This window comes from Apodemus sylvaticus, chromosome 11 (genome assembly GCF_947179515.1).
Source record: "Apodemus sylvaticus chromosome 11, mApoSyl1.1, whole genome shotgun sequence".
Taxonomy (NCBI): domain Eukaryota; kingdom Metazoa; phylum Chordata; class Mammalia; order Rodentia; family Muridae; genus Apodemus; species Apodemus sylvaticus.
Window position 1 is genome coordinate 44,374,294 of NC_067482.1, and position 13,514 is coordinate 44,387,807.

Consider the following 13,514-nt stretch of genomic DNA (forward strand, 5'->3'; position numbering starts at 1 on the left):
CCTTAGATATAGAAAGCAAGACCCCAAGGGCTTGGGCAAATGGGGATTGTAAAAATGGCTGAACTATTCTGCTTAGAAATAATGATGGGGTGGGTGGGAGTGGGGTGGAGTGGGGTGGGGGTGGGGCAAGGTATAGAGATAAAGGAAAACTGGAGGTTAAAGAGCAAGCAGAAGCTGTTCTCCGTGTGTGTGTGTGTGTGTGTGTGTGTGTGTGTGTGTGTGTGTGTGTTTGTGTGTGTGTGATGGTTTGCATATGCTCTGCCCAGGGAGTGGCACTATTAGAAGGTGTGGCCCTGTTGGAATAGGTGTATCACTGTGGGTGTGGGCTTTAAGACCCTCATCCTAGCTGGCTGGAAGCCAGTATTCTGCTATCAGCCTTCAGATGAAGATGTAGAACTCTCAGCTCCTCCTGCACCATGCCTACCCAGATACTGCCACACTCCCGCCTTGGTGATAATGGATGGAACCTCTGAACCTGTAAGCCAGCCCCAATTAAATGTCCTTATATGGGTTGGCCTTGGTCATGGTGTCTGTTCACAGCAGTAAAAACCTAAGACAGGGGTAATAACAGAAACCTCCACCCCTGCTTCTTACATAGCAACAGCATCCAACCTGGACCCATTGCTGTCCTGTTAGAGGCTCCATTTACTAGGTTCCATTTTAGCCAGTGAAGCCCATGGGCAGAATAGCATTAGACGCCATCTGCCTTCAGGAGGAAAGCTGGCCCTCCCCTGCCTCCTTTCTCTGATGGACTTCTTGTGTTTGTGGTTTGACCATGGCCACCAGATGGCAAGGCAGAGAGGAAAGACCATGTTTGACTGACTATGGGATAGAGCTGCCACATAGTGAGGCCTGCTCACTTCTGGTCTGAGATGCAGACCTATAAATGTCCTTATAAGGGTTGGCCTTGGTCGTGGTGCTTTGGGGCCTGAGGGTACTGTTAGGTCAGCATCTTAGTGTAACTCTTCAATGACACAGCGGCACAACTTCTACAGGCATCTTGGAAAAATAAAGAGAAGTCCTACTGGATTTTTAATTTGGCTTTTTCTGCATTGTAAACCCCCATCTTCTGGCTTGTGGTGAGCTCTGTTTAAAATGTAAATAAGCCTGTACACGTGAAACCACTGTGGAAGTCGGGAGAAGAAACTCGTTTGTATAGAGGGACTGCACTGCACCCGAGGGAACGTGCGCTGGAGAAGCCCTGAGGCAGATAGCCCAACAGCAGCCAGAACTCCATGTCACAGATCTCACCACAATGGCAGCCCACGGAATCCTGGGTGAGACGCTGGCCTTTGGACAGGATCCAGAACAGAAGGGCCACTCACTTCTGTCTGGGTGAGAGGGGGCAGGACAACCGAAGTAGCCACCGGGGCCAGAGCAGGCAGGAAACTGGAAACCACAGAGTCTGCCTGAGTGACACATGCCTCCCCTCCACCGCTACATCTTTGTAACTTTGGAGCAGAGTTATTGTGAGTAAAGGGACCTTCTCCGTTTTCGCCCTCTTGGCTAAGAGCAGGATAGAAAGAATCTAATTAGCCTAGGCTACCTGGAGTTCTCCGTGGGGCCGTTCCAGCTCAGTATCCTCTGGAGCTCACTGTAAGGGTCTCCATTTCTGTGAGGAGACTCTAGCTACTTGAGATTACACAAGCCATACACGATAAAGCCAAGATTCACACTAAGCTGTGTGACTCTCAGCCTGACCTCTCCTTTTTAATATAGACTCCGCTGGCCTCAAACTTGTGATCCCCCTGCCTCCGTCTCCTCGGTGCTGGGAGTGTAGGTGAATGTCCCCATGTGCAGCCCCTCTGAGCCACCTCTGCCTTGATCTGTGGATAAAGTATAAATCATTTCAAATTAAATTCACCTTCCTCCCAGGACTCACCCATCCGTGTTTCTTTCCCCTCTACAGGGCAGTCTCCATGGAGGAGAAATTAAAATTTGAAATCAGTAGCTAAAAGCTTCTAGGCGCAAGGGAAGCCACTTACCCTCACTGTTAAAACCAGTGTAACCATGGCAACCCAGTCCCAGGGCTCCTACTAAAGAGACCAATTCTGAAAATGAGCCTAAATCAATGTGTGTGTGTGTGTGTGTGTGTGTGTGTGTGTGCGTGCTCTTTTCTCCCTGAAAGGCTGTGACAGCATTCTTCTGTACTCTGAGGTGCTAACAGCAGCCGCACTCCCTCAGTCTTTCTGCCACCCCGCTGGGACTCAGTCCTGTTAGGGTAGGTGCTTCATCCACCATCTTCTGGGGCCTGTCTTCTCAGGGCAGATAGGTGAGGACCGATTCTTAGGCTTCCTTCCTCACCAGCCTAAACTAGGCCTGGAGAACAGAGACTGAAGAGAGGTGAGGGCTCTGGCACGCCAGTCCAGCTTCCTGTGCCTTCAGTTTTCTCTCTGCTGTTAGTCTCCAGCAAGCTGACCTTCCCCCTCAAGAGTTCGTTCATTATTAATAGACATGAGCAGTGAAGGTGGGAGACAGGAGCCCGCACACTGCCAGGCCCTGCTCCAGCCTGGGCCACCTGGAAAGCTTTGTCAGGCCCTCGGCCCAGACCTCACGAGGAAGCCACCTGGGTTTGTTTGGGTTTTCCTTTTTCTGCCTCTTTTCCTCTCTGCCCCTCTCCACTTTGCTCCTCTGTCCCTCTGTCCCTCTGCCCCTGCCACACCTGCTTCAGTTTTTAAAATAACAAAATATTTTAACTGTGTGTGTGTGTGTGTGTGCTCTTTTCTCCCTGAAAGGCTGTGACAGCATTCTTCTGCACTCTGAAGTGCCAACAGCAGCCGCACTCCCTCAGGCTTGGGACTCAGTCTTGGGACTTTGGGCAATCTCAAAGAGGAGGAGACTCAACCAATCTCCCTGGTAGGTGTATTTACGCAGTCACAATGTCCCTCTGTGGATAGATGGCCTCTCAGCTGAAGATAGATCAATTTCAAAAACTGCAGTGCATTTTCCCTTGTGTGTGGGGGGGGTATGTGGGGAGATATGTGTGTGTGTGTGTGTATGTATATATGTGTAGGTGTGTAGGTGTGTGTTTCTATGTGTGTGTGTATGTGTGTATATGTGTATAGGTGTGTGTGTCTATGTGTGTAGGTGGGTGTGTCTATGTGTGTATGTGTGTGTGTATAGGTGGGTATATATGTGTATTTGTGTATGTGTGTCTGTGTGTATATGGGTGTCTGTGTATGTGTGTAGGTGTGTGTATATGTGTGTGTGTCTGTGTGTGTGTCTGTATGTGTGTATGTGTGTGTGTGTGTGTGTATACCTCGGTTTCATTATACTATCCTTTAGATTATGATTTTGACACTAATATCCCTTTGTGGGCTTTTCTGGAAGAACATGAGAAGTGCCTTAAAAATGAAAGAAATTTGGTCCAAATCTATGATTTGGAAGGGACAAAGAATCACTTTATTCATGAATGTGTAACCTACCTTATAAATATTCAGGAGAAGCCATCTCTACACTCTCTAGCCCTGAACCCACTGTGTGGCTATCCTGCTTGGGGGCCGCCCATTTTGATCTTTTTATTTTTTTGATAACTTGTTTCACTTTGCTAAATAAACTTCTTGACCTATGTGTGTGTCTCTTACCAAAGCCTTCCTTTCCTGTGGTGGTTTGAATAAAAATGTCCCTCATGGATCCATAGGGAGTGGCATCATTAGGAGGTGTGGCCTTGGAGTAGGTGTGGCTTTGTTGGATGAAGCGCATCATTAGAGGGCAGGTTTTGAGGTCTCAGAAGCTCAATCTCACCATTTCTTCCTGCTGCCTGCAGAGCAAGATGCAGAACTCTCAGTTCCTTCTCCAGCACCGTGTCCGCCTGCATGTCACCATGCTTCCTGCCATGATGATGACAGACTAAACCTCTGAACTGTAAGCCAGCCCCAATGAAATGGTTTCCTTTATAAGAGTTGCCGTGGCCATGGTGTCTCTTTGAAGCAATAGAAACTCTGAGACATACCCCTAACATCATGAGCTCCTTCCGGTGGGTGCTCTACCTCAGTCTGTCCTCAACGTAGGTTCTACCTCAGGCTATCCTCAACGTAGGTTCTTCCTGCTTTATCCAGTGGGTGTGTTGGGACAGCTGGAGTCCCTTATGTCCAACTGCTGCCTCTGGGATGAGAATAGATACCATTGTCTATGCCTTGGGCCTGTGAAGGCCTTTCCCCCTTGCAGAGACCTCATCGGGTAAAAAAAAACACTGAACACCTAGAGGACCAAGTATTTTCTTTGTGTGAATGTCTCATTTTAGACAGAGTGATTCATCTTCTAACCCCCTTTATTACATTGTCTCCTATAAGACTGAAGACATCTGGAATGACAGATGAACTTGGTAGGGTCTCCTTTCGCCCAGCCAAGTAATGAAGAAAATAATAAAGAAAATCTTGGACCATAAACTAGGCCCAAGCTTCACAAAGACCTCCTACCCTTAAGTTTAATTAAAAACAAAACAGTTTATCCAGAAAAGCAATTCCTGGGCCTGGTACCAGGCCCTCCCCATTCCCTGCTCTCCACTGTGAAATGATTCTCAGACTCTGCCAGGCCTTGTTAGGTACTGAACCACAAGGTCTGGAAGCTCTAATCTCACAGACCCCAAAAGGTTTGCTCTCACCTTTTTGATGTAGAAATGAGTCTATGCTTTCATTTTCCTTTGCTGACTTATTTCTTACAAGGATTACCTCCCTAAAATCTCACGGCCTTATGAGGGTGCTTCTTCTGTTATCCCACCTCATAAAAATTGTGATTTTTTTTTTTAAACAGAACAGAGAATTTAACAACCAGAGTTGCGCTATAGCTCAGTAGTGCAGTGTTTGCCCAGTTTGACTGAAGACTTGGGTTCAAACCTTGGCATAAGAAAATCGAAATGAAAACACAGACCGCTTAAAACCAGGCAAGGTGACACATGCCCATAATTCTAATACCTGGGAGACTAAAACAAGAGGATCATTTAAAGTTCAAGACCAGCCTAAGCTACAAGACAGTGTACCAAAAGAAAACAAAATAGAAGCCAAGCAGTGTGTTAAATATTACCACAGTTTTAAGTTTCAGGTGTCTTGACCTATGGCCTTTATTTGCTTGCATTCTGTTCTCTGGTCACTAAATGGGTCTTTTGGGTGACAACTAGATACATTTTCTTTGGGCCCAGAACTGGTTTGTCAACACAAAGTGATGTTACGGTACCCGTACCACGTCATGATGCATTTTACACATGTTCAGCAAAATGGCTTCGGGTACCTGTGTGAGTGGAAAACTCCCCTATGGAAAGGAAGCCTTGACTTGGACTGACTCATTCACACTGAAGTCACCTAATGGTGACAGCAGGCTCCCTTTTTGATGTGGCTTCCCTCTCAGGCTTATCTTGTCAAACTGTCAAAGAGAAATAAAGTTCCTTCCATTTGACTCAATCCCTACTGGCCTTGGCTGTAACACCATGGAAGGCAGAGAAATGTCAAAGCCCCCTGAGGGAACATGGGAGAACTTGCTCGCTGAGCTGTCAAGATGGCTGAGAACCTGACCATCTGCTACGTGGAGATGGACACTCTTAAAGAGCTGGGTGGGCTCTGTCAAACTGACCAATGGGCACAGAGCATTGCCAGGAAGGAAATGCAGAATTATAAGTTCATCACAAGTCTCTCAGGCCTGTGTACCACTGCCCCTTGCCCCCTGTCCCCTCCCATGCTCCTTCCTTCTTGCTGGTCCTTTTCCCATCCAAACAGCCTTATCTTATTATCTTATTATGTATGTACCTGCATATATAAATCTGGGCTCTGCATATAAGAAAGAACATACAATATATGTCTTTCCAAGTCGGGCTTATTTTACTTACCATCTTCAGTTCCATCTATTTTCCTGTCAATAACGTAGTTTCAGTCTTGACAGCTGAGTAAAATGTCATTGTGTAAATAGAAAAAGAAAAAAAAAACAAAAAAATTAAAGGCCACTTCATTGGTGTTTTGGTTTTTTGGGTTTGGGGTTTTTAAATTTTGCTTTGTTTTGTTTTGCTAGCTGTTCACAGAGAATCCTAGCCTTGCACTTCTCTGGCCCTCACACCATCAGGGAACCTTCTCAAGCTCCAAGCTTCCCTTTCTCTCAGGAGCTGGCAGCATGAGGGCCCGAATGTGTCACCACATTCTGTTTCCTTAGCATCCCACACAGTGCCGACCCCAAGATGGCTCCGAGGACTCTCTTGTGAACGAACCAGGAAGGCAGCCTGAGGAACCATATGAAATCAAGCCCATTTCCTCCTGGGATGCACATCTTTGGTTTAAGAAAGTAAGATGCTTCTGTGTGGAAACAGGTGGTAGGGTGGACCCCAAGGAGATGTTTTCCAGATACTTCTAAAGGAAAGGCGATCTCAGCAGGAAGCTTTGCAACACGGTAGGAGGAGCCTCGCCATAGCTTTCAGTAGGTTGAGAATGCTTCTGTTTCCTGCACTTGAGTACTATGCAGAAAGCCCCACGCAGGTGCCCACAGGCTCAAGGATGTGCTCTGGGAGGAAGCATGCTACAGGGATACAGAGGACAGGGCTCTCATTGGCTGTGTGTGTGTGTGCATACAATTGAACAATTCCAACACGGAGGCCTTGGAGCCTTGCACCCACTAAGATGCATTTTTGTTCCTTACCCACATTCTGAACAGAGAAATGAGACTGGGGTTGCCTCAGTGGTAAAACACTTCCTGGGCTTTAGTGAAGCCCTGTGTTCATTTCCCAGAACTTCCAATGATTAAATTTAAAAAATAATTTTAAAAAAATTAAAAGAGAAAGACAGGACTAGATATTTAGCTTGATGGTGTAGTACTTATCTAGCATGGGCAGGGCACTGGCTTCAATTTCTAGTAGACACAAAACATTCTCTCTCTCTCTCTCACACACACACACACAGAGAGAGACAGAGACAGAGACAGACAGAGAGAGACAAAGAGAGACAGAGAGAGACAGAGAGACAGAGACAGAGAACAGAGAATGAGGTCTCTTACAAGCATCCTCTCTTCCTACCAACACTTGATAAGGACTAAATGAACTTGCTGCCTGAACCCCAGAACTAGAAGGTTCCCTGCCATGCTTAGGGGTGCTCAGGAGGAGTGGGGCAGGGAGAGCACAACACTTATTCTCCTGCTATAAGAAAACACTGTAGCACCACGGAGCAATGGTGAGCCCAGGCTAGCCTCGGCTGCCTCTAGCCCCAGAGAAGAGGCAGAAGAGTAGGGTTGACTATTCCCAGCTGCTTCTCTACATTTACTAAGGAAATACATCACTCCTCCTCCAGGGTTAGAATGTTCCTACAGGGTGGGGTGGGGGACAGGTTGGAGATGTTAATTAAGGTCCCTTTACAGGAAGTGAAAGGGTTAACTCAGAAACTTTGAAAAGGTCCTAGAACATTGGCCCCTCCCAGAAGGGAGAGGCTAAATTACATTCTTCAGACCACAGGTTGGTCCCTGCAGCTAGGAAAGGCCCAGAGTCCCTTGGCTATCAACCAATTAATTTAAAGGTAACACTGATCTGCCAATAACATTGTGCCTAATGGTGGCTAGAACTGTATAAAAAGCCCATGCAGTGCATGTCGTTCTGTCTCCATGTACAGGGCGGCCCTAGCATGCTGGATAATAAAAATCCTGTTTTTTGCATCAATTCCTGTCTCTGTGTGGTCCACTCAAGGGGGTCTCTTGACTTCCTTCAGTCTTACAGAAGGAAGCACCAAGAGTGAGAAGACACGCGCTCTAGCACACATTGAACGTCCTATGAATACGTCGACTTGCACATCATCTCCTTACAGCCATGGCCTCCAGAGGGAAAGCCTGCAGTTCAGAGAGGTCCAAAGTTCCTTCCCACCTACTTACAGTAGGAAACAGATGCCCCCCAAACCACACCTGGCTCAGACATGATCTGGACTAAGCAAACAGCACCTTAAAGACTTGGAAAGCTGGAGTCAGCAAGATAGGCCAGTGGGCAAAGGTGCTTGCTGCCAATCCTGGTAACCCGAGTCTGATCCCTGTACCCCAGGTAAAAAGAACTGACACCAAGTTCTCTTTTGCTCTCACCTCCACCCCAGACATGAAACACACACACACACACACACACACACACACACTCGTACATACATGCACTCCTATACAAATAAAATGTTTAAGTTTTTTTTTGTTGTTGTTGTAGAAAGTCTCTAAATAGACATTTATCTCTCAAAAGGTTTCACACAAGACTTGTATTTCTGTCTCCTGAAAACTTGGAAGACTTGTTATGGAAGACTGAGGCAAGGGTGTCTCAGTTCTTCACACTTCCATCTACATATTTTACAGTATCTCTCTACAGTTCTACCCAATAAGTACCAGAGTCTGACTCTCTACTTTATGTCTCTGAACTTGACTTATAACTTGTCTTTTGGGTGGTGGTGTGTAAGTTCCCAGCTCTCTTTCTGGGAATCCTACCAAGATCCTAAGCAAACAAGCTTGTGTTAGCCTGCAGGATGGTGGATGGTAATATCCAGGAGATGTTAAACTATGGGGGCAGGTTTAGGTTTGTCATACAAATTTAGCTAAACCAAGGGAAGTACTTTTAGTTGTCATAGTCAAGGCTAAAGAGACGGAAGAGTCTGACCCAGCTCAGCAAAGTCAACCTGAAGCTAACATACCAGGTGACCAAGTATGTGTAAGTACATCCAGCTAATACTGGAAGAATTCTCCACCATATATCCATGAATTATAAACAATAATAGTTATTCTAAGCTACAGAGTTTCAGAGTCATTTCCTATACAACCATAGCCATCTGGTATACCTGGCCATATCAACCAATACTTAGCTAGGTCATGACTTGAGATGAGGCATGAATTTTGCAACTCCACTATTTTTGCATCCTATATTATCTCTCAGACACAGTAGTTGAGTGACAGTTGTCCCTAAATACCACTGAATTTTGTTTGGATCAATCATTGAATTAAGAAGAAACATAAATGGCCTAATAAGTGTGTTATCAAGACTGGAATGTCAACTGTGATGGAGAGAACTGTATAATCTCAGAAAAAAAAAAAACTGGAATGTGAAGAGGAAGCAATCTTCTAAGAGTGACCCTCTACCCCAAATTCCCCTTTAGGTAATTTCGATTTAGCTCTTGTTTTAATCCTTGTTGGCCTCAATTTTCTCTGTAAATTGGGGTTAAATACACATGTGTTGAAGATGCCTTTAAGAACCAAGTTAGGTTTGGCAAAACAGCATAGTGGTTTAGTGCATACATTCAGAAGCCTGAGCACCAGCCTTTAAATCTGTCATTTGCCAGCTAAACCTTCCGTGTCACACTACCCTGCCACACAGATGTTTATCAACGTTGCTCCCTCCTTTCCACTGTCAGAATTCTCTCTAATCCTTGTATCTCTCCAGGAAGTGATTATCAAGCACTAACTTTAACAAGAATCTTATTTGAGCTAGGAGTGGTGGCACACACTTCTAATCCCAGCATTCAGGAGGCAGAGTCAGATGGATCTCTGTGAGTTTTTGAGGCCAGCCTCATCTACATATGAAGTTCTCAGCCAGTCAAGGCTGCATAGTGAGACCCTGTCTCAAAGAACAAACAAACAAAAACAAACAAGATTTTTTTTTTAGGAATATGTTAAGAACTCATCAGAACCAAAACAAAGTCAGTTTTTTAAATATGAAATAGCTTTTATGAAAATTATAAACATTTATACCTTCTGGTTAAAGTATACCCATCCTGTGACAAGGCCTCTAAAATATAGAAACAAAACATATAACTTATAGTGTCCATTCCATGCAATGAAATATTCAACAGCAAAATAAATATCACTATGGGGAAACATGTGAAAATGTTTAAAAAATGCTAAGGAAAGACATATACACAATACAGAATGTTAAGGTAATGTTATACATATATGCATATATATGTATAAAATATATATTTAAACATCAGAAAGAATATAACAATATAAATAGCTGTCATGAAAAGTTTATAAGATAATAAAACTGTATATGATTTAAAATTTGGAAAATACTTTGTCTTAAAATGTGAATGTTTCAGGGTAGAGTTAAAATATTATTTTACTAACATTTATCAATACATTTAATTTTTAAAAATTGGGAGAACATCACAGTAGGATATTACTAGTGTGCTCCACTTCCGGCATTTTTCTGTGAGAGGGCCATCCACACCCACGGTTCTCAACTTTCCTAATGCTGTGACCCTTCAATACAGTTCCTCACTTAGTGAGAGACGTAAGGACAGGCTATGGTAAACGTTTCCTCTTAAAGCTTCCACTCACTCTCCTCACTTCCATTCCCACATCTACATCCATCCCTCCTTCTGGTTAAAAAGCGAAAATAAACAGATTCTGTTCCAGCTTGCCTTAAAGTGGAAGGTGGGAGAATGGTGGATATGGTGGATCCCACAGAGGGGGAGGCCGCAGGGAAGCCTGCAGCAGCTGGTGCTGGTGCTGTTCCCAAGACAAAGGGAAGAAGAGGGCAAGGAGAGAGAGCGGTCGAGTCCTGGTACCTGCAATATGACAAGAAAATAGAAAAGTTTCCTACAGCAGCCAAAGGAGAGAGAAGCTACCTGAGGAAAGGAAGACCAGCGCAGTGCCTAGGAGCAGAGAAGAGAGCCAAGTGACAGGGACAGGGAACCTGCAGGCCACCATGCTGGAAGGGCATGGTATGGCTCCACCAGACCTAGACCTCTCTGCCATCCACGACAAAAGCATGTCCAGGAAGGCTCCCCAGCTAGACAGGAAAATGACAGACAACGCTAAGCCCACATCTTCTGCCAGTGTAACAAGAAAGAAAGAGAGAAAGAGAGAGAGAGAAAGAAAGAAAGAAAGAGAGAGAGAGAGAGAAAGAAAGAGAGAAAGAAAGAGAGAGAAAGAGAGAGAGAAAGAGAGAGAGAAAGAGAGAGAGAAAGAGAGAGAGAAAGAGAGAGAGAAAGAGAGAGAGAAAGAGAGAGAAAGAGAGAGAAAGAGAGAGAAAGAGAGAGAAAGAGAGAGAAAGAGAGAGAAGAGAGAGAGAGAGAGAGAGAGAGAGAGAAAGAGAGAGAAAGAGAAAGAGAGAGAGAGAGAGAGAAGAGAAAGAGAGAGAGAGAAAGAGAGAGAGAGAGAAAGAGAGAGAAAGAGAAAGAGAGAGAAAGAGAGAGAAAGAGAAAGAAAGAGAGAGAAAGAAAAAGAAAGAGAGAGAAAGAAAAAGAAAGAGAGAGAAAGAAAAAGAAAGAGAGAAAGAAAAAGAGAGAAAGAAAAAGAAAGAAAGAAAGAAAAAGAAAGAAAGAAAGAAAGAAAAAGAAAGAAAGAAAGAAAGAAAAAGAAAGAAAGAAAGAAAGGAAGGAAGGAAGGAAGGAAGGAAGGAAGGAAGGAAGGAAAGAAAGAAAAGAAAAGAAAGAAAGAAAGGGAAAAAAGGAATCCTGTGAAAGAAGAGACTGGATCTGCAGAAGACTATGGTTAAAAGCCAAACAGGACAACAAAATTCCAACATCCCTCCTCCAACACTCAGGCTCCTCCAAACACTCGGGTTGAAGGTTGATGGAGTTGACCCCAGGATCCAGAAGCTGATCCAAGAAATGAAGGCGAGCCACCCACAACTGAGCATTGCCAGTGACCAAGTGGATCCTAAGAACAAGAGTCTTTCTTTCCCCAGTTTCATTTTTTGAGGCCATTGTGGAGGAAGGCTCTCTGGGCACCCTCTCTCTATGTGGGCTAAATGTCCTTATCCTTCCCAGGTCTATGTATAAAGCTCGCTCACACACACATACACATACACACACACACACACACACACACATACACACACACACACACACATCACTAAACAATGGTAAATGCAAAATATTTGGTATGTTGAGGAATAAAAGTGAAAGCATTCATGAAAAAAAAAATCCAACTTTCCCAGTTGCAGATCACAATGTGCCTTTACATGGAAGGTGGGAATGGGGAGCCTTCCTGGACATGCTTTTTGGCAGAGAAGTCTAGGTCTGGTGGAGCCATACCATGCCCTTCCAGCATGGTGGCCTGCAGGTTGCCTGTCCCTGTCACTTGGCTCTCTTCTCTGCTCCTAGGCACTGCGCTGGTCTTCCTTTCCTCAGATGGCTTCTCTCTCCTTTGGCTGCTATAGGAAACTTTTCTATTTTCTTGTCATATTGCAGGTACCAGGACTCGACCGCTCTCTCTCCTTACACGCCTTCCCTTTGTCTTAGGGATAGCACTAGTATCAGCGGCTGCAGGCTTCCCTGCACCCCACTTTAAGGAATCCACCATTCTCCCACCTTGGATTGAGGTGCTGAGCCCTCTTCAGCCTGTGTGAGAGTGCTTCAAAGAGCAGTACAAGACACTGGCCAGAGCCCTGGACACCACATGACACAAGCTGCCCATGCAGGCTGTCCACATGGAAGAAAGTGGGCAGGAGCTCCTAAATGATCTGTAGCCGAGGACCACCTACAGCTTCTGGTGAGCCGAGCGTCTGCTCCCCAGATGCCAGTGCACGGGTGCAGGGTGCCAGCACACAGGAGCACGGAGTCAGTGCAGAGCTGAATTGTCCGCTGCAGGAACTGAAGGGCTTGGTCACTGAGGAAGACCTAGAGCTCCGCAGGCTTGTCAACCAGGTGGTGGAACTTTCCTCCCAGGCAAGTAAAGCAGCAGCTTTGACAAACCAGGAAGTCACAGGGAAGAGGCACAGGGCACCCTCACCTGCAGCCAGTGGTACTTTAGTCCCACAGGGACCAGAGCCCCTCACAGGACAGGATGACCCTTGGTTGCCCCAGGCAGACCGTCCTGCCACTTGGTGAGCATTTCTTAGCTGCCTTTTCTGCTCATTTCCGTTTCCTCACACCTCCTCCTTGTGGACTGAAGGAAGTTTAGTGGTCCAGTATTCTGAAAAGCGTGTGCACTTTGGTTTGCTGTGATTAGTGCCATTGAGGTGGGAAGACACACCAGTCTTGGTGGCACCATCCCTTGGCCTTGGGTCCTAGAGTGAATAAAGAAAGCAAGCTGAAAAAAAAGTAAATAAATAAAGAGAAGTAATCTAACTGACGACACTTTCTGGAGTTATCTTTACCTTTATCTATCGGGTGCTGTAGCCATAACCAAGAGGAGATAGCGCCTCAACTTAGTTCCTCGTTTATGCCTTTTTCTTCCTTAGTGTTTGAGACCAGTCATCAGGACTGCCAGTCACTGCTGTGCAGGCTGCTCACAGAACAAGACTCTAGGCAGAAAAGACAGTACAGACTGAAACCATGCTTGAGCGGGGCCTGTCAGGCTCTGCTCACCTTCAGTGGCCAAGATACCCAGAGCGGATGACATTTCCTAATTCCCCTGAAGGTGCCCCGCAGGCCAGCAAAGCTCAGCCTCATGGTTTTGGCTGTTGAAGAAAGAGATGGGCTCGAGCAGGGTGTAGCGGCCTCCCTCCCCCTTCAACCCCAGTCTCCAGCTCAAAGGACAGCCCAGAACTATACCCGAGTCACAGCTGCAGAGTCAAAACCACAAGTGGGTTCTGTCTTCTCCACTGCAGCAGGTGGTGGGCAGGCTTGGTGGGCCTCTAGAACATA

General features: G+C 45.6%; 1 long non-coding RNA gene and 1 pseudogene across 4 annotated transcripts; both read left to right on the forward strand.

The window, feature by feature from the left end:
* The first annotated feature begins 489 nt into the window (after positions 1–489).
* On the forward strand, positions 490–8,005 carry LOC127696657 (uncharacterized). 4 transcript variants are annotated; one of them, XR_007980291.1, is made up of 4 exons: positions 490–1,469; positions 2,129–2,221; positions 2,736–2,856; positions 3,767–5,987. It is a non-coding gene; the product is annotated as an uncharacterized LOC127696657 (long non-coding RNA). The 4 variants fall into 4 exon arrangements; XR_007980293.1 differs by lacking the exon at positions 2,129–2,221 and adding an exon at positions 5,998–8,005 and having other exon boundaries at positions 496–1,469; positions 3,767–3,864; XR_007980292.1 differs by lacking the exon at positions 2,129–2,221 and having other exon boundaries at positions 496–1,469; positions 3,767–3,864; positions 4,753–5,984.
* Positions 8,006–10,370: 2,365 nt separating this feature from the next.
* LOC127696745 (HAUS augmin-like complex subunit 8) lies at positions 10,371–12,715 on the forward strand (annotated as a pseudogene).
* The last annotated feature ends 799 nt before the right edge of the window (positions 12,716–13,514 follow it).